The following is a 20,874-nucleotide window of genomic DNA, read 5'->3' as shown; positions in this document are numbered from 1 at the left end:
AAAAAAGCAGCCCCTGATAGTGTATAACACATTTATACTATTGCAGAGACACATGTAACATATATATACTGTATATATGAAACAGAAATAGAAACAGAAACAGGAATCGCTTACTCACCTGGAGAATCTCTGTAGGAATATCTAGCATTTATCAATGGAAATAAAAGCTGCTTTAATACAGTGCATGTTCAAACTCAAACCCTCAGCTGCTGTTCTTGTTTGTTTTGGGACAAATTGCAACTGAGCATCGCATGAGCCGTTACGTACCCTTATCTGTTAGGGAATTTCAAGGGAGGAGTTAGGTCAGAATGGGTAGGCTGCAAAACAACAAGTAAAGATTTATTCCAAGATGAAACGTTGTGGCGGTTTTCTTATCTTTTCAGCATGGACTAAACTTTTACGTGTTCCTTATATGCTATATATGTATATATTAGCACCAATGTCGTTCTTAAAAACTAACATGAAATTGTCAGGGACATTCAGCTATATACAAAGACGAGACAGACAAAGTAATAATTCTGTATTAACGTGGCCTACATATTGACGCAATGATCAAACTGACTGACATGTTCTGATTCAGATCCCCTGCAGTTCATGCCAATTAGAACAATAGCAATGCTGAGTCCTCCCCACCCTACTGAGCACAAATTTAGCTGCTCTCCAGTTCTGTTCTGCATGTTTTTTCATTGCAATTGAGCTCGGAGCTGGAGATGATCTCCATACAGTTCTGTGTTCACCAGCCCGCACTTGCGTGCTAATTTACGGGTTGTGGCAAATGCTTTTCTATAGTTCATATACATGACGGCAACCTGTTACCTAGGAACCTGAGAGGTTTAAAAGCCTCACGAGCCAGGCAGGACTCAAACCTCCAATCTTCTGATCCGAAGTCAGACGCGTTATCCATTACGCCACTGGCCCATAGAACATGCGCTTGCACTCCACCACAGAGAGCTCTACACTGCTACTAGTAGTACACTTCCCCATCTAAATTTTCACAGCAAGAAACTTGTGTTTCCTACTATTTTTGTCAGGTTTAAAATATCATCTCCTTAAAACAGAAAAAGTGTTGATGTGTTGTGCTGAAATTCCGATTGATTTTGAATTCAAAGAAAAAAGGTTTTCTTCCAAAACACCATGAAATTGTCACATCTTGCAGACAATAGGTGTATTCCATGTTGAAAAGAGAAGAAAGAAAACCATGGAGCCTTTTACAGGTGTGAGGCTTCTTCAGGTGTGAGAAGACCTCACAGTCGAAACGCTGTGTTTCCGTTCTTCTCTTTTCAGCATGCAATAAACCTAGTACTTGTTCCTTTGCAGCCGAGGCATGCTGACGTAGCTACCCAGCTGAACATCTTGCAGACTCTACAGTACTTCTCTCCTGTAGAAGTAAAGCAGGGCTTGCTGGGTGAGCTTTTGCTCCGGTAAATTAGGTCACGTGTCATGTTAAATCACTTCTTCTAAACACAACATTTGCTGGTGCTAGCTTTCCCCATGAAAAGAGACATTTCCCTTACAGTACATGACATATCGTTTTTATTCTATCAATAAGTATAGAAATTAAACAAAAGAAAAAATGGTGTCGCCAAAGAATGCACAGCTCTGTCACCTTGGGGAGGTGTCAAGGGCATTGAACTCCTTGGACATGAAAAGTGCCCGATAAATGCCATTTCTCATCATTTCTCTTGGCGTCAGTTCTGCTATTAAATGGGACGGAGGCAACGGGCTCAGAGAGCAGGTTAAGTGCACACCGAACGCAGATGTGTCCAAGTGTCTGTAAAAGCGCGGTGCTCCGCTGGCGCTGTTCCCTAGTGGCTTAAAGTGCCCGCCTAGTAAGCAGGCGATCCTGGGTCTGAATACCAGCGGTGCCTCTCTCCGTGTCTTGTTGTGCCGAATGTATCATTTCAGACAAACATGTACAGCTTGGTTCAGTTTAATGCAAGAATTCATTTCCTTTCTGGAATAACTTGTTTTTGAAGAAATCCATACAGCTTGTGAAAGATGAAATCCATTTCTTGGTTGTCAGTGGAAAAAGATTGCCGGCTGCAAGAAGCGCAAGTGATTGTTTTCTTTGACCATAAACCTGCAAATATAGGGAGCACAAGCGGCCGTCAGTCTCTGTGGCGCAATCGGTTAGCGCGTTCGGCTGTTAACCGAAAGGTTGGTGGTTCAAGCCCACCCAGGGACGCATGTCTCCGTTTTTCCAATGTAAACATCATCACCGCTAAAGAAGATGGCGCAGAAGGCTCCACAGTCGAAACGTTGTGCTTCTTTTCTTCTCTTTTCAGCATGGAGTAAACCTTTGCTTGATCCTTTGCAGCCTACGCATGCTGACACAGCTACCTTTCTCTTAACGCGCCTCAATCATTATTCACCAAAACCATCAGCAGAATGTGTCGCCTTTGTGGTGATGTCACTCCTCTGCTTCACAAATGTCCTTAGTGACGGACCATTTCTTTCTGCCATTTTTCCGGAGCGGTTATTGATTGCTCCATCATTTCCCTCATACTTTCCATCCCTAGATTGAAAAAAAAAAACAGAAACAGGCTGACAGGACGACAATCAAATTGCAAAAACTCATCAAAGCACTCGATAGAGTATTTGAATCCACAAGTAGCTACGAGCAACTTTGTCCTGGCTTGTATGAAAGTCGGAAAATGTCAAAAAGACAAAGATGGTGGCTTTTTCATATCTGTTCTTTTATTTTTAGTTCGTTGGCTCTTCTGTCCATTGTCCTCCTGCCTGGCTCTTGACCTGTGACTGTCTGAACGCACACATTAGACTTTCAGGCGGGGGATTTGTCCTGAGCCTCTGTGGAAGACCCACCCACCCCCATAAATAACTGCTCTAGAAACACATGAATGCAAAACTAAACCACAGCTTAAAGAGGAGCTCCAACTCAGTGCCATACTAATGTAAACGAAGTAATACTAAGACATGTTCTTATGGATTTGTCTTACCTTGAGATATGTAATTGGATTTCAGGATTAACTTCCTCATTCAATGTACTGGTGATTCTTTGCCTGGTCAGTACCTGGGTGGGAGACCTCCAGCGAACAATTAAGCTTACTGCTGGAAGTGGTGTTAAGAGACTCTTAGGATCTTCCAGAGGTGTCTGTCCAATAGCACTAGTTGCCTTAGAGCTGGCTCAAACATTGCTCAAGAGTCTACCTTTCACAGATGCGCAAAGATGAATGATGGGGGTGCACGCTTCAAGGAGCCTTCCAACTGTAGGGACCGATTAGAGACGATCCGTAGCATGTGTTCGTTTCCATATCTGCCCCGTGTCTCAACGGTAGGACAGAGTCAAATACTGCCTCGACACGTAACAGCATTATATATAACCGCAGGACTTGAGGGCTGTTTTGTTTGAATGTTCAAGGCATTGGTAAGAGCGTAGGTCAAGGGCCATTGGTGCATCTCCTGTAACTGGAGTAAAAATGCTATTCAAAGTGCAGTGACTAAAATCGTCGTCCACATGTCTCCGTTGTTGATTGCTTTCTGTCTAAGAACGTTCTGTTTTCATGTCCGAACGGGGAGACTTTATCATTCCAACTTGAAGCCACCCTTAAGTCCTCTGAGGTGTGTGTGTGTGTGTCCTTGCACGTATGGCGTAAAAGGTTTCTTAAACGGAGAGCGAACTTGAAAAAAGTTGCCTCCGCTGCCGCCGCCACCTCGCACTCCCTGTTCGATTGTAGCAAGAAGGCAGCGGCCGCGGTGCTCGCTGTAGTCGTGGCCGAGTGGTTAAGGTGACGGACTTGAAATCCGTTGGGGTCTCCCCGCGCAGGTTCAAATCCTGCCGACTACGGCGTCCTTTGCATTTGGTTGCGTGCGTGCGTGTAAAAGGACCAGCGCCGTTTCGTTTTCGCTGGGACCTTTAACACTCTAAATCGCCTGGACCCGCAGCCTGTGAAATCGATTCTTCAGCACCCACGATGGACGCTTTGCCGCTGGACACAGATAACGATGCTTTTCTGCAACGAGCTTTCCAGCTGAATTTTCTCAGCAGCTCCGTACTGAACCTGTTCTCCATTGCAACATAGCGGAGGCTCGTCACGTCTATAGCAAGGCTGGTTAGGACCGCATACGCCACAGTGACTTGTACACAGACCACATGAAAGGCAAGCAAAATACACTTTTAAAATTCCAAAGACTCACAAGGTCAGAGAAACAGCGATGACCTGAACAGATCTGTTACAGAAGTCTAGGTTGACCTTTTTAGAGCTGTAATTGCATTTTTGTTTAATAGAAGATCAAATCTACTCGCATGTACCAGCACCTTACAGTTTATTGATGTTAATTCTGTTTAAGTAATAAGATTGCTAACGATGTTGGACTTTAGCCGGTGTTTTTTAGAACAAATTGCTTACACTTCTGTAAGGAATACGCAGTACGTGCCTTTGTCAGTCATTGCTCACCATACCTGTAACTTTCTTATCTAACTCACTTCCTCAAATGGTGAAGGTCCACAAACATAAATGAAAAAAAAACCCTTGTTGTAGATGAGGTGCACAAAAAAGCAGCCCCTGATAGTGTATAACACATTTATACTATTGCAGAGACACATGTAACATATATATACTGTATATATATATGAAACAGAAATAGAAACAGAAACAGGAATCGCTTACTCACCTGGAGAATCTCTGTAGGAATATCTAGCATTTATCAATGGAAATAAAAGCTGCTTTAATACAGTGCATGTTCAAACTCAAACCCTCAGCTGCTGTTCTTGTTTGTTTTGGGACAAATTGCAACTGAGCATCGCATGAGCCGTTACGTACCCTTATCTGTTAGGGAATTTCAAGGGAGGAGTTAGGTCAGAATGGGTAGGCTGCAAAACAACAAGTAAAGATTTATTCCAAGATGAAACGTTGTGGCGGTTTTCTTATCTTTTCAGCATGGACTAAACTTTTACGTGTTCCTTATATGCTATATATGTATATATTAGCACCAATGTCGTTCTTAAAAACTAACATGAAATTGTCAGGGACATTCAGCTATATACAAAGACGAGACAGACAAAGTAATAATTCTGTATTAACGTGGCCTACATACTGACGCAATGATCAAACTAACTGACATGTTCTGATTCAGATCCCCTGCAGTTCATGCCAATTAGAACAATAGCAATGCTGAGTCCTCCCCACCCTACCGAGCACAAATTCAGCTGCTCTCCAGTTCTGTTCTGCATGTTTTTTCATTGCAATTGAGCTCAGAGCTGGAGATGATCTCCATACAGTTCTGTGTTCACCAGCCCGCACTTGCGTGCTAATTTACGGGTTGTGGCAAATGCTTTTCTATAGTTCATATACATGACGGCAACCTGTTACCGAGGAACCTGAGAGGTTTAAAAGCCTCACGAGCCAGGCAGGACTCGAACCTCCAATCTTCTGATCTGAAGTCAGACGCGTTATCCATTACGCCACTGGCCCATAGAACATGCGCTTGCACTCCACCACAGAGAGCTCTACACTGCTACTAGTAGTACACTTCCCCATCTAAATTTTCACAGCAAGAAACTTGTGTTTCCTACTATTTTTATCAGGTTTAAAATATCATCTCCTTAAAACAGAAAAAGTGTTGATGTGTCGTGCTGAAATTCCGATTGATTTTGAATTCAAAGAAAAAAGGTTTTCTTCCAAAACACCATGAAATTGTCACATCTTGCAGACAATAGGTGTATTCCATGTTGAAAAGAGAAGAAAGAAAACCATGGAGCCTTTTACAGGTGTGAGGCTTCTTCAGGTGTGAGAAGACCTCACAGTCGAAACGCTGTGTTTCCGTTCTTCTCTTTTCAGCATGCAATAAACCTAGTACTTGTTCCTTTGCAGCCGAGGCATGCTGACGTAGCTACCCAGCTGAACATCTTGCAGACTCTACAGTACTTCTCTCCTGTAGAAGTAAAGCAGGGCTTGCTGGGTGAGCTTTTGCTCCGGTAAATTAGGTCACGTGTCATGTTAAATCACTTCTTCTAAACACAACATTTGCTGGTGCTAGCTTTCCCCATGAAAAGAGACATTTCCCTTACAGTACATGACATATCGTTTTTATTCTATCAATAAGTATAGAAATTAAACAAAAGAAAAAATGGTGTCGCCAAAGAATGCACAGCTCTGTCGCCTTGGGGAGGTGTCAAGGGCATTGAGCTCCTTGGACATGAAAAGTGCCCGATAAATGCCATTTCTCATCATTTCTCTTGGCGTCAGTTCTGCTATTAAATGGGACGGAGGCAACGGGTTCAGAGAGCAGGTTAAGTGCACACCGAACGCAGATGTGTCCAAGTGTCTGTAAAAGCGCGGTGCTCCGCTGGCGCTGTTCCCTAGTGGCTTAAAGTGCCCGCCTAGTAAGCAGGCGATCCTGGGTCTGAATACCAGCGGTGCCTCTCTCCGTGTCTTGTTGTGCCGAATGTCTCATTTCAGACAAACATGTACAGCTTGGTTCAGTTTAATGCAAGAATTCATTTCCTTTCTGGAATAACTTGTTTTTGAAGAAATCCATACAGCTTGTGAAAGATGAAATCCATTTCTTGGTTGTCAGTGGAAAAAGATTGCCGGCTGCAAGAAGCGCAAGTGATTGTTTTCTTTGACCATAAACCTGCAAATGTAGGGTGCACAAAAGACTGTCAGACTCTGTGGTGCTGAAAAGTTGGTGGTTCAAGCCCCTCCAGTATGCGTGTCTCAGTTTTTCCAATGTAAACATCATCACCATCGCTAAAGAAGATGGCGCAGAAGGCTCCACAGTCGAAACGTTGTGCTTCTTTTCTTCTTTTTTCAGCATGGAGTAAACCTTTGCTTTATCCTTTGCAGCCTAAGCATGCTGACGCAGCTACCTTTCTCTTAACACGCCTCAATCATTATTCACCAAAACGATCAGCAGAATAAGTCGCCTTTGTGGTGATGTCACTCCTCTGCTTCACAAATGTCCTTAGTGACGGACCATTTCTTTCTGCCATTTTTCCGGAGCGGTTATTGATTGCTCCATCATTTCCCTCATACTTTCCATCCCTAGATTGAAAAAAAAAAACAGAAACAGGCTGACAGGACGACAATCAAATTGCAAAAACTCATCAAAGCACTCGATAGAGTATTTGAATCCACAAGTAGCTACGAGCAACTTTGTCCTGGCTTGCATGAAAGTCGGAAAATGTCAAAAAGAAAAAGATGGTGGCTTTTTCATATCTGTTCTTTTATTTTTAGTTCGTTGGCTCATCTGTCCATTGTCCTCCTGCCTGGCTCTTGACCTGTGACTGTTTGAACGCACACAGTAGACCTTCATGCAGGGGATTTGTCCTGAGCCTCTGTGAAGGACCCACCCACCCCCATAAATAACTGCTCTAGAAACACATGAATGCAAAACTAAACCACAGCTTAAAGAGGAGCTTGTCATGACCGCCAGGCAGTTAAGACCAACTCTTAAGCAATCTAAACAGCACCAGCAGAGGGTGATTATTAACAAACGCCGCCGCACGAGTTAACCCACCTGCACACACTCCACCGTGGGGTACGCAGTGCTATTTTTACCATCTTTACTTGCTTCCCGCTGGTATTGAGTCTACTCCTTGAGAGCTCTACCTGGCGTTTTTTCCATTACCTCGTTTATTCTGGATATTGGACTCCCCTTCTGCCTTTTCGACTTTGGACCTCGCCTCTCACCTCGGACTGTTTGCCACCAGTGTTCTCCCTGGATTACGACTTACCTTACGCCTCTTGACCACGAAACAAAGCAAAGCAGAGCAAAACAAAATGAACAAACGAAAAGCCTCACGTCCCGCACTTGCGTGTAACGCCGTTACGTGCCCAAGCAGTATTGTACTTCATCTTAGCACTGCACCCCGGGGCGTACGGTATATGGGAACGAGCACACGCCACAAATCGTCTCGAATCACTCCCTACAGCTGTAAGGCACCTTGAAGCGTGCACCCCCAACATTTTTCTTTGCGCATCTGTGAAAGGTAAACTCTTGAGCAAACTCTGAACCAGCTCTAAGGAAACTAATCCGATTAGACGTTACTTTGACTCATCCTTTAAGGGAACCTTGTTAATTGGAGAAATCAATGATTTCGAATGAATTCTGTATGCGTTAAAAGACAGCTATACACAGAAAACATGCAGGACACTTCTCATGATGTTTCCCGAGCCGAAACACAGTGCGTTTTTCCAAGCCCTCTGACAAAGCCCGCCCACTGAAAACTGCAGCAGATCGTGTAAAGACGTTCAACTTTGTAACTACTGCACGCACAGGAAGCAGAATAAATTCCTCTTTTCAAACTGTCAAAGGTTTGCTTTGCGAACACTGCAGGACATCGCACAATCTCTTTTGAATGGGGACAAACGATTTCTTATGGGGCACAGTAAGTACAGACGTTTAAAAAGCTCCACTCATGCCGACGATGCAGCATGAAGAAGCGCAACCTAACGTTTGCATTCCTAGCAAATTCCTTTTATTTTTTGATAAATAAAGACAGTCTTGTTTAACAAACAACACACACAACATTTTACATTGTCAATTCAATTCAAATCAATGTATTTCTATATAGCACCTTTCACAACAAGGTTGTCCCAAGGCACTTAACAATGCAAGTTGTTAAGAGCCTTGTGTCTAATATGCCGCCTAGGTAACGTGCTGTCTCTTTGAGGCAGATGTTTAAATCCTCTGAGTTAAGTGCTGAAGTTATAGTAGTCCTATCAGTATTGTTGCCTCCGATCAACAGATCCTCATTTTTCTCAGAGTTGAGTAACAAAAAGTTTTCACACATCCAAGTATTTCCTTCCTTAATGCATTTAACTAAACTGATAATAGAAGAGTTGTCGTTTGGTGTAAACAAAATGTTTATTTGAGTGTCATCAGCATATGAATGAAAGTTCATATTATTTTTTCATATTATCCTACCTAGCAGCAGCATGTAGAGAGAGAGAGCAATATTGGTCCCAGCACTGATCTTCTGGTACCCCAAATTGAACTGGTGACATTGATGAAGCAGTACAATTATTAGATATTTGAACATAATGAAAACGATGAGTAAAATGTGAAGTAAACCACTGAAGGACGGTTCCAGATAAGCCAACCTCAAACTCAAGCCTGTGTAACAAAACAGAGAGGTCAACCGTGTCAAAGGCAGCTCTAAGATCTAGAAGCAAAGCACAAGCACTGTTGCATTCCCTGCATCAGTAGCTAAGAGAATATCATTTACGACTCTTGTTAATGCAGTTTCAGAAACCAGACTAAAATTTCTCAAGTATATTATTTGAATCCAGATATGATTGACGTTGGGCAACAACTATTCTCCCAAGACTTTTAGATTGAAATGGGACCTTTGAGACAGGCCTGTAGTTGTTAAGAACTTGTTGATCCAAATTTGACTTCTTAAGAGCGGTCTAACAACCGCTACCTTAAATTGATCAGGTACAACGCCTGACGCAAGCGATGCATTCATCATACTAATTATAGGTCCTGCCAGTCCTTCGAGGGAATCTTTGACTAGCTGAGTGGGGATGGGATCTAGCGAACAGGTGGTTGACTTTGTCTTACGTCTGTGTTTATGAGTCCACCATAAGAAGAAATCTGAACAGGAGTGGTGATCATGCGAGGTCACCATGGAGGAAACCACTGCTCTCCCCCCCAAAAAAACCACCACTGCCCCTCTCAAGTTTGCTAAAGACCACATGGATGTTCCACAGCAACTCCTGGAACAATGTTCTGTGGACAGTGACAAAAGTTGAACATGTTGGTAAATGTGCACAACGTTATGTTTGGAGATAACAAAACACTGCATACCAACTCCAAAACCTCATCCCACCTGGGAAGCATAGCGGAGGCTGTACGGCTTGCAATCATCGAGGGACCGATGAATTCCAAGATGTATCAGGAAATTCTACAGCAGAATGTCAGGGTGTCTGCCTGTGATCTAAAACTCGAAAGACGCTGGGTCATGCAGCATGACAAAAACAAAGGAGTACATCAACAACAGAGTGGCTGAAACAATAGAAATTCCGTATTTTGGGATGGCCGAGTAAGAGTCCTGACCCCAATCCCATTGAAGTGCTGTGGCGTGATCTGAAGCAGGCCGTTCAGTGCAAGACATCTCCCAACTGTATGTGAGAGAAAAGCAGAGACGCTCACTGAGTAAGGTGGGGTTGCAGCTTTGCAAATCAAAAGGACATTTGTACGCTCAAAAAGGGACAGTAGCACCCCAGATGGGACTCGAACCCACAATCCCTGGCTTAGGAGGCCAGTGCCTTATCCATTAGGCCACTGGGGCACACTGGGTTGGGTCGATCACGCTGATGAAGAGCCAGTTTTTTTTTTCCTTTGCTTTTTCAAAGGGATCCCCAAAATTAGGAAAGTTAGGCAGCAGAAGGTTTACTGTGACCTGAGAAGGACCGGCATCCAATCACGGTGGTACACACACACACGCTCTCACTCATCTGAGCTACACGGCTACCAAGATGATCTCAGGTGCGCCGAGCTGGTACGGAACATATTGAACTGATCGACGGCGAATTGTCTCTCAGACAGGCTTTTCACCTCTGAGCTCCCTGACTGACAGTAATCAGCTAGGTAGTGAAACAGTCAGCTGCTTCTAAGCCTTAAACAGCTGCATCTCGGCGCTTCCACAGAGAGATGATTTGAAAGCCAAACATCGCCCATTGGGAACACCTTACTATCACTAGTTTAAGAGACTCTTAAGGTCTTGCAGAGGTGCCTGTCTAATAGCATGCGCTTTGCAAGCTATAGGTGTTTAGGCTGAGGCAGAATGCCTGTTAACAAAATGTTTTTCTAAAGGGGCCTCGCACTCTTTTCCAAGCAATGGTCACCATCCCCACCGAGTGTCACAACGTAGTCATGTCCTAGGATGTCTCCTGTTAGTCTCCATTTGTCTGCCACCAACACTTTAGGTTACGGGGTCACAACCGCACCCCGGAGAGCAGAGGAGCCGTTGTCGTTCTGGCGGCGCAGATTGGGCTGAAGGTGGGGCGCTTGAATCTCGCTGTTGGAGGCCGTCTGAAACTGACCCAAGCCTTTCCCTTGAATTAAATGTAAATAAGAAATGAACCCCAGATGCACATGGAATCAATCACGTGTTTCCTTTGAGCCGTTTCAAAGACTGCTCCAGAGTTTACCTTGCACAGATGCGCAAAGATTAATGATGGGGGTGCACGCTTCCAGGCGCCTTACAACTGTAGGGACTGATTAGAGACAATTCGTAGCGTGTGTTCGTTTCCATATACGCCCCGTGTTGCAATGGTAGGATGAAGTCAAATACGGCTTGGACTCGTAACGGCATTCTATCCAACTGCAGGACTTGAGGGTTTTTTGTGCTTTGTTCTGTTTTCGTTGACATCGCATTCGTAAGAGCGTCAAAAAAAGGCAATTCCAGCATCTAACACGAATAAAAGGGCTATTGAAACTGCAGGGCTGCGCAGCTTCTAAAATCCTTGCACACAATTCTCCGTTATTGTTACTTCCTTCTTTCTGTCTAACAAAGTTCCCTTTTCCTGACCGGACGGGGAGACTTTATCATTCCAACTTGAAGCCAGCCTTAAGTCCTCTGAGGCGCATTTGTCTGCTAGCATGCATTTTGTGAAAGTTTTTTTTGTTGTTGTTAAACGGAAAGCGACTTTGAAAAAGGTTTCCGCCGCTGCCCGGCACTCTATGTTAGACTGCATCAAAAAGGCAGTGGCGGCGGCGGCGGCTGAGTGGTTAGGGTGATGGACTAGAAAGCCATCGGGGTCTCCCTGCGAAGCTTCAAGTCCTGCCGCCTACGGTGTCGTCGTGTGTCTGCGCAACAAAGGAAAAGCACCTGTTTTGCTTTTCCCGCAACTTTTAAAACGCGAATGATCTGGATTTCTACATGATTGGCTCTTAAAATGTGATCTGATCTTCATCTGACGCATAATAATAAATAAAGACAGTCTTGTTTAACAAACAACACACACAACATTTTACATTGTCAATTCAGTTCAAATCAATGTATTTCTATATAGCACCTTTCACAACAAGGTTGTCTCAAGGCACTTAACAATGCAAGTTGTTAAGAGCCTTGTGTCTAATATGCCACTTAGGTTACGTGCTGTCTCTTTGAGGCAAATGTTTAAATCCTCTGAGTTAAGTGCTGAAGTTATAGTAGTCCTATCAGTATTGTTGCCTCCGATCAACAGATCCTCAGTTTTCTCAGAGTTGAGTAACAAAAAGTTTTCACACATCCAAGTCTTTCCTTCATTAATGCATTTAACTAAAGTGATAATAGAAAAGTTGTCGTTTGGTGTGAACAAAATGTTTATTTGAGTGTCATCAGCATATGAATGAAAGTTCATATTATTTTTTCGTATTATCCTACCTAGCAGCAGCATGTAGAGAGAGAGAGCAATATTGGCCCCGGCACTGATCCGTCTGGTACCCCAAATTGAACTGGTGACGTTGATGAAGCAGTACAATTATTAGATATTTGAACATAATGAAAACGATGAGTAAAATGTGAAGTAAACCACTGAAGGACGGTTCCAGATAAGCCAACCTCAAACTCAAGCCTGTGTAACAAAACAGAGAGGTCAACCGTGTCAAAGGCAGCTCTAAGATCTAGAAGCACAAGCACTGTTGCATTCCCCACATCAGTAGCTAAGAGAATATCATTTACGACTCTCGTTAATGCAGTTTCAGAAAGCAGACTGAAATTTCTCAAGTATATTATTTGAATCCAGATACGATTGACATTGGGCAACAACTATTCTCTCAAAACTTTTAGATTGAAATGGGACCTTTGAGACAGGCCTGTAGTTGTTAAGAACTTGTGGATCCAAATTTGACTTCTTAAGGAGCGGTCTAACAACCGCTACCTTAAATTGATCAGGTACAACGCCTGACGCAAGCGATGCATTCATCATACTAATTATAGGTCCTGCCAGTCCTTCGAGGGAATCTTTGACTAGCTGAGTGGGGATGGGATCTAGCGAACAGGTGGTTGACTTTGTCTTACGTCTGTGTCCATGAGTCCACCATAAGAAGAAATCTGAACAGGAGCGGTGATCATGCGAGGTCACCACGGAGGAAACCACTGCTCTCCCCCCAAAAAAAACCACCACTGCCCCTCTCAAGTTTGCTAAAGACCACATGGATGTTCCACAGCAACTCCTGGAACAATGTTCTGTGGACAGACATGACAAAAGTTGAACTTGTTGGTAAATGTGCACAGCGTTATGTTTGGAGATAACAAAACACTGCATACCAACTCCAAAACCTCATCCCACCTGGGAAACATGGCGGAGGCTGTACGGCTTGCAATCATCGAGGGACCGATGAATTCCAAGATGTATCAGGAAATTCTACAGCAGAATGTCAGGGTGTCTGCCTGTGATCTAAAACTCGAAAGAGGCTGGGTCATGCAGCATGACAAAAACAAAGGAGTACATCAACAACAGAGTGGCTGAAACAGAAGAAATTCCGTATTTTGGGATGGCCAAGTAAGAGTCCTGACCCCAATCCCATTGAAGTGCTGTGGCGTGATCTGAAGCAGGCCGTTCAGCGCAAGACATCCCAAAAATATACATGAACTGAAACAGTTTTGCATAGAGGAATAGGCCAAAATACCTCCTAACCGCTGCTCAGGTCTGACCAGCCGCTACAGAAAGTGGGGATTGAGGTTTTTGTCATAAAGGAGGTTCCACTAGCTCCTTAATATAAGGGTTCACGTACTTTTTCCATCAATGACCTTGATTGTTTAAACCATTTGGTCAATAAAGAAACAGCAATGTCAAATGTTGGGCGTGTGTTGTTTGTTAAATCAGACTCTCTTTATTAATTATTATGACTTAGATAAAGATAAGATCACATGTTAGGAGCCATTCATGCAGAAATCCACATCATTCCGAAGGGCTGTTTACAAAAGTTTTTCTCCCAACTGTATGTGAGAGAAAAGAAGAGACGCTCACTGAGTAAGGTGGGGTTGTAGCTTTGCAAATCAAAAGGACATTTGTACGCTCAAAATGGGACAGGAGCACCCCAGATGGTACTCAAACCCACAATCCATGGCTTAGGAGGCCAGTGTCTTAGCCATTAGGCCACTGCGCCACACTGGGTGAGGTCGATCATGCTGATGAAGAGCCAGTTTTTTTTCCTTTGCTTTTTCAAAGGGATCCCCAAAATTAGGGAAGTTATGCAGCAGAAGGTTTACTGTGACCTGAGAAGGACCGGCATCCAATCACGGTGGTACACACACACACGCTCTCACTCATCTGAGCTACACGGCTACCAAGATGATCTCAGTTGCGCCGAGCTGGTACGGAACATATTGAACTCATCGACGGCGAATTGTCTCTCAGACAGGCTTTTCACCTCTGAGCTCCCTGACTGACAGTAATCAGCTAGGTAGTGAAACAGTCAGCTGCTTCTAAGCCTTAAACAGCTGCATCTCGGCGCTTCCACAGAGAGATGATTTGAAAGCCAAACATCGCCCATTGGGAACACCTTACTATCACTAGTTTAAGAGACTCTTAAGGTCTTGCAGAGGTGCCTGTCTAATAGCATGCGCTTTGCAAGCTATAGGTGTTTAGGCTGAGGCAGAATGCCTGTTAACAAAATGTTTTTCTAAAGGGGCCTCGCACTCTTTTCCAAGCAATGGTCACCATCCCCACCGAGTGTCACAATGTAGTCATGTCCTAGGACATCACCTGTTAGTCTCCATTTGTCTGCCACCAACACTTTAGGTTACGGGGTCACAACCGCACCCCAAAGACCAGAGGAGCTGTTGTCGTTCTGGCGGCGCAGATTGGGCTGAAGGTGGGGCGCTTGAATCTCGCTGTTGGAGGCCGTCTGAAACTGACCCAAGCCTTTCCCTTGAATTAAATGTAAATAAGAAATGAACCCCAGATGCATATGGAATCAATCACGTGTTTCCTTTGAGCCGTTTCAGAGACTGCTCCAGAGTTTACCTTGCACAGATGCGCAAAGATTAATGATGGGGGTGCACGCTTCCAGGCGTCTTACAACTGTAGGGACTGATTAGAGACAATTCGTAGCTTGTGCTCATTTCCCTCTGTAACGCTTACGGCTGACAGGCACTGTGTAAGAGCCGGCGTACAAGAGCGGGTGACGTCACCGCCCTTCCCTGTGATAGCAGGACCACAGCTACTGGGCTGTGGAGAGATCTCTCTTTAGCTCACGGGGCTAGGTCGCTGCAGAGAGACGCGGAAGTCCCGGGTTTGAGCCTCCAGTCGGGATGGGGCCGACCAGATGCGGCAAGGGCGCCCGCCTGAGCCCCCGTTGCGTTACATCTCTATTCCCCGTGTTGCAGTGGTAAGATGACGTAAATTCCTGCTTCGACACGTAACGGGATTATAATCAAGTGCAGGAGCTGAGGGCTTTAGTTTTGTTTCGTTTTCCATGGCGTTCGTAAGCGCGCAAATCAAAGGCAATTCCTGCGTCTAACACGAATGTAAATGCTTTTGAAAGTGCAGTGTGGTGCAGCTTGTAAAATCCTTGTCCACATTTTTGGTTTGTTGATGTTTTTTCTGTCTGCCAAAGTTGCATTTTGACATCCGGACTGGGGGACTTTATCATTTGAACGTGAAGCCAGCCTTAAACCCTCAGGCGTGTCTGTCTGCCGGCACGAATCTTGTGAAAGGTATTTTTTTTAACGGAGAGCAACTTTAAAAAGGTTTCCGCAGCCACCTCGCAGTCCGTGTTAGATTATAGGAGGAATGCGGCGGTGGTGGGCTCGCTTTTGTTGTGGTCGAGTGGTTAAGGCGATGGGCTCGAAATGCGTTGGGGCTTCCCCGCGGAGGTTCGAAACCTGCCGACTCCGGCGTCTGCCGCACGTCGCCTTGTGCCTGCGCGGCAGAAGTGAAGTGCCGCTTCTCCTTTCCTGGTACTATAACAACGCGAAATCACTTGGACCCGCCGCCATGGGAAGCAATTCTTCAGATAACCACACATTTTGCGTTCGCACCTCTGGTGCTCTACTTATGCCTTTGAAAACCTAATGAATAAAGCTGAAAGAACCGACACGATATGTAGGTGCTGGTAAAGCACGCAGTAAAGAACTGTTAACAGCAAGGGTTTCAGTGGGTTAACTGAGGAGAAGGCGTGATCGCTAATTGTTGACTTTTTATTTGGTGTTAGAAACACTCTTACTGTGCATGACGTGCAACAAATGTAGCCACAGAAATTGCATCACGCTTTCATGTATGCTATTGCAGACACCAACGTTGCCTAGATAGAAAACCGAAAAAGCCGTGGGTTTGCTTGCTGGTCTGAAGGATCTCTCTTCGAATCCCTATCATTTGTCAATGGAAGTAAAAGGCGCTGCAATCTCATACGTTCAGAATCAAACCCGCAGCTGTTGTTCGACTTTTTTTTCTTGACTAATTACAACTGAGTGTCGCATGAGCAGTTACATAAACTTGTCTGGTATATTTGAACACAAATGCCGTTCTTCAATTAAAACTAACAGTACATTGTCAGGGACATTCAGTTCTATACAAACGAGACAGACGAGAATATTTCTACCGTTCATGTGGACTACGTGTTGACTTACTGATCGGAATAATTGAAAAGTTCGGGCTCATAGCCGATGCAGTGCGTGCTAATTAGAACAACAGCAACGCTGAGCTCTCAGCACCGTACTGAGCCCAGGTGTTTTTCTGAAGCTGGCAGGTGCAGTTCATTTACATGAAGGAAATCTCTTACTGGGTACGATTACAATGCAGAAAGTAGCACAGACTGCTTAGGGAGTAGCCCGATGCGTTTAAAAATGACCCGAGCCAGGCAGGAGTCGAACCTGCAATCTCCTGATCCGTAGTCAGACGCGTTATCCATTGCGCCACTGGCCCTGGTGTGACACTACAGGACTGTAACCCAGTGAGATCAGCACTGCAACTAGTAAACTCGGATGGCAGGATTCAGAGTCCGGAGTGTGGACTGATGGCGCATGGAGGGTCCATATACTGTGGATCCCTCAGTGATCTTCCGCGTATTCAAACCGCCAGCGTGTGACTCCCCTGTCACCTGTCCTCTCTCCTCTGTGCAGCCGAGCCCGATTCACGGTAAAGTGAAAAAAAATATTCCCTCAACGTGAGATTTACTCTGGAGTGAGGATAGATGTTACCTTTTTATCATTGAACAGGATGTACAGTGCCTTGCGAAAGTATTCGGCCCCCTTGAACTTTTCAACCTTTTGCCACATTTCAGGCTTCAAACATAAAGATATAAATTTTTTATTTTATGTGAAGAATCACCAACAAGTGGGACACAATTGTGAAGTGGAACGAAATCTATTGGATTTTTGAAACTTTTTTAACTAATAAAAAAATGAAAAGTGGGGCGTGCAAAATTATTCGGCCCCTTTACTTTCAGTGCAGCAAACTCACTCCAGAAGTTCAGCGAGGATCTCTGAATGATCCAATGTTGTCCTAAATGACTGATGGTGATAAATAGAATCCACCTGTGTGTAATCAAGTCTCTGTATAAATGCACCTGCTCTGTGATAGTCTCAAGGTTCTGTTGAAAGCGCAGAGAGCATCATGAAGACCAAGGAACACACCAGGCAGGTCCGTAATACTGTTGTGGAGAAGTTTAAAGCCGGATTTGGATACAAAAAGATTTCCCAAGCTTCAAACATCCCAAGGAGCACTGTGCAAGCGATCATCTTGAAATGGAAGGAGTATCAGACCACTGCAAATCTACCAAGACCTGGCCGTCCCTCTAAACTTTCAGCTCAGACAAGGAGAAGACTGATCAGAGATGCAGCCAAGAGGCCCATGATCACTCTGGATGAACTGCAGAGAACTACAGCTGAGGTGGGAGAGTCTGTCCATAGGACAACAATCAGTCTTACACTGCACAAATCTGGCCTTTATGGAAGAGTGGCAAGAAGAAAGCCATTTCTCAAAGATATCCATAAAAAGTCTCGTCTAAAGTTTGCCACAAGCCACCTGGGAGACACCCCAAACATGTGGAAGAAGGTGCTCTGGTCAGATGAAACCAAAATCAAACTTTTTGGCCACAATGCAAAACGATATGTTTGGCTTAAAAGCAACACAGCTCATCACCCTCAACACACCATCCCCACTGTCAAACATGGTGGTGGCAGCATCATGGTTTGGGCCTGCTTTTCTTCAGCAGGGACAGGGAAGATGGTTAAAATTGAGGGGAAGATGGATGCAGCCAAATACAGGACCATTCTGGATGAAAACCTGTTGGAGTCTGCAAAAGACCTGAAACTGGGACGGAGATTTATCTTCCAACAAGACAATGATCCCAAACATACAGCAAAATCTACAAAGGAATGGTTCACAAATAAACGTATCCAGGTGTTTGAATGGCCAAGTCAAAGTCCAGACCTGAATCCATTCGAGAATCTGTGGAAAGAGCTGAAAACTGCTGTTCACAAACGCTCTCCATCCAACCTCACTGAGCTCGAGCTGTTTTGCAAGGAAGAATGGGCAAGAATTTCAGTCTCTCGATGTGCAAAACTGATAGAGACATACCCCAAGCGACTTGCAGCTGTAATCGCAGCAAAAGGTGGCTCTACAAAGTATTAACGCAAGGGGGCCGAATAATTTTGCACGCCCCACTTTTCATTTTTTTATTAGTTAAAAAAGTTTCAAAAATCCAATAGATTTCGTTCCACTTCACAATTGTGTCCCACTTGTTGGTGATTCTTCACATAAAATAAAAAAATTATATATTTATGTTTGAAGCCTGAAATGTGGCAAAAGGTTGAAAAGTTCAAGGGGGCCGAATACTTTCGCAAGGCACTGTATGTGATGTGGCGACTAGGTTCAATTTTGTATCCTGTTTAAAAGATTAAGGACTGGGGTGAGTGTGATTTACCAGCCTTTCAGCTAAGAACCCGACGTGCGCACCGTTTAAGCTGCATAGACTCGGTCGTTTAACTCTTCTCCATTAGCAGGGTTAAGGTTAAAGAAAAAAAACATTGCTGACTTCTTTTTTTTTTGCCAGCTGCTAGTGCTGATTAGCAAGGTTTGTATTTCATGTTTTGCAAGTTGCATCCATTTTAAGAAAAACAAGTCGTGTTAAAGACAGGAAATGAATACTTGCATTTAATTAAGTCTAGCGGTTGTCTGCTGGGATTCAGACCCAGGGTCTCCCGTTTACTAGACAGGTGCTTTAACCAACTAAGCCACAGCGCCCCGAGAGCGCTGTCCTTTTGCAGCCACTTGGACACACCACTCAGACACATCTGCATTCGGTGTGTGCTCCGCCTGCTCGCTGAGCAAGTTGCCATCTTTACATACAATAGCAACATCGACACCAAGAGAAAGGATGACAAATGGCTTTTATCTGGAACTTTTCATGTCCAAGGAGCTCAATGTGCTTTCTGTGTACAACAGGGCCACTGAACTCCACACTGGCCACTGAACCACAGCAGTGGCTTGCTGGCTTGACATCTCCCAAGGAAAATGTTGAAATCGCATGTGGAACAGGAAAATGACCCTCGAGTACGAGGAAAAAAAAGAAAAAGATCATCTGGAGCGCGCCAACTCAGTTGGGACAGCCCAGTTCTGTTGATGAGGTGGCTGAGTGGTTAAGGCGATGGCTTGTTAATCCATTGTGCTCTGCATGTATGGGTTCGAATCTCACTCTTGTCGGTTTCCATGTCTGACATGTGTGCCCATTTGATGTTGGCCCTCCTGTCGTTTGCTCCAGAACTAGAGCCATACATTTTCTAGCGGTGGCTGAACATGGTATAGTAGGCTAACATCGGTATCGAGCAGTGACAGTAACAGTATTTACGTGCCGCTGCTGCCAAGTGGCTCTGGGTTGAGACCGCGTTTTCACTTACTTGCAACGCAAACGGAGAAAGCGATTTTTGACAGTCTCTTGAGAGACTGCGCTAGGTGTTTAGGGATAGACTTTGTCAGTTCCCCCTGGGATGATGGCCTCTCAAATAGTTTGTGATTCCTCTAGACGTTTATACAGTAGAAGCCTGCTTCGTGGCTTAAATCCAAGCTAAGGAAACGAGTTAGAGGTCTGATGCAGAACTGCGAATTCAATGAACGGGAACACTACAGTACATTGCACTGTATGTGTGAGGAAAGCTGCCCCCTTCTGTCCCTTGTCGACCGAACAGAGGACTGTAAAGGATACCGCCAAGAAACTTTAGGATTCTGGTTGGAATACAGCTCCAAAGAAGCCCCTTTGGGTGTTATGTCATCAAAAAGTAAGAACAGCGAATCTCCCTTTGATCAAAAGCGCAACAGAACTGTTTTCCGTGGAGCAGCTTTCAAACCCGTAGACCTGTTTTATTTGTAGGGCAGGGCGCATTCCCAAACGCGAATCTCCTGTTTTAGAAATGCTTTGGGCGGCGTGAAGTGAAAATAAGAAATGGGCTCCAGATGCACATGGAAGCAATCAAGTGTTTCATCCGAGCTGTTTCAAAGACTGCTCAAGAGCTTTCCTTTCACAGAGGTGCAACGATTAATGATGGGGGTGCACCCTTCAATGCGCCTTCCCAGTGGGCATTGATTCGTCGAATATACGTATATTTACGGCGAAAATACGGCTATACGTATATATACGTCGCCTCGACGTATAATCAACGTCGAATTGCAACTGTAAAATCGACGACATGAATAAACGCATATATAACATCAAAAACCCATCTAACACAGTGCCTGAGGCTTTTTACTGTATGTATCGTGTGTGCCGCAACTAGGAGTATACGGCACTCTGCACAGTGTACGAAGTAAATTATTTTCGCAGTAATTAATTTATTATATTTACTATATTTATTATACATGTGTAAATTAATTACTGCGAAAATAATTTACTTTGTACACTGTGCAGAGATTCTAGACGAATTGCAGACCACATTTAGACGTCTAAGGTATGCGTTTAATAGATGCAGCCATTCAAAAT

The 20,874-nt window shown here is 44.4% G+C and overlaps 4 non-coding genes across 4 annotated transcripts; 2 read left to right on the top strand and 2 right to left on the bottom strand.

Annotated features, from left to right (window-relative positions):
* Positions 1–2,111: 2,111 nt before the first annotated feature.
* Positions 2,112–2,185, top strand: trnan-guu (transfer RNA asparagine (anticodon GUU)). Its single transcript has one exon. It is a non-coding gene; the product is annotated as a tRNA-Asn (tRNA).
* Positions 2,186–3,723: 1,538 nt separating this feature from the next.
* On the top strand, positions 3,724–3,805 carry trnas-uga (transfer RNA serine (anticodon UGA)). The gene has a single exon. It is a non-coding gene; the product is annotated as a tRNA-Ser (tRNA).
* A 6,380-nt stretch (positions 3,806–10,185) lies between these two features.
* Positions 10,186–10,258, bottom strand: trnar-ccu (transfer RNA arginine (anticodon CCU)). The gene has a single exon. It is a non-coding gene; the product is annotated as a tRNA-Arg (tRNA).
* A 6,492-nt stretch (positions 10,259–16,750) lies between these two features.
* On the bottom strand, positions 16,751–16,823 carry trnar-acg (transfer RNA arginine (anticodon ACG)). The gene has a single exon. It is a non-coding gene; the product is annotated as a tRNA-Arg (tRNA).
* Positions 16,824–20,874: the final 4,051 nt, after the last annotated feature.

Source organism: Lepisosteus oculatus, unplaced genomic scaffold, assembly GCF_040954835.1.
Source record: "Lepisosteus oculatus isolate fLepOcu1 unplaced genomic scaffold, fLepOcu1.hap2 HAP2_SCAFFOLD_88, whole genome shotgun sequence".
NCBI lineage: Eukaryota > Metazoa > Chordata > Actinopteri > Semionotiformes > Lepisosteidae > Lepisosteus > Lepisosteus oculatus.
Note: the sequence above shows the minus strand (reverse complement) of the source record. Positions and strands in the feature narration are given on the sequence as shown.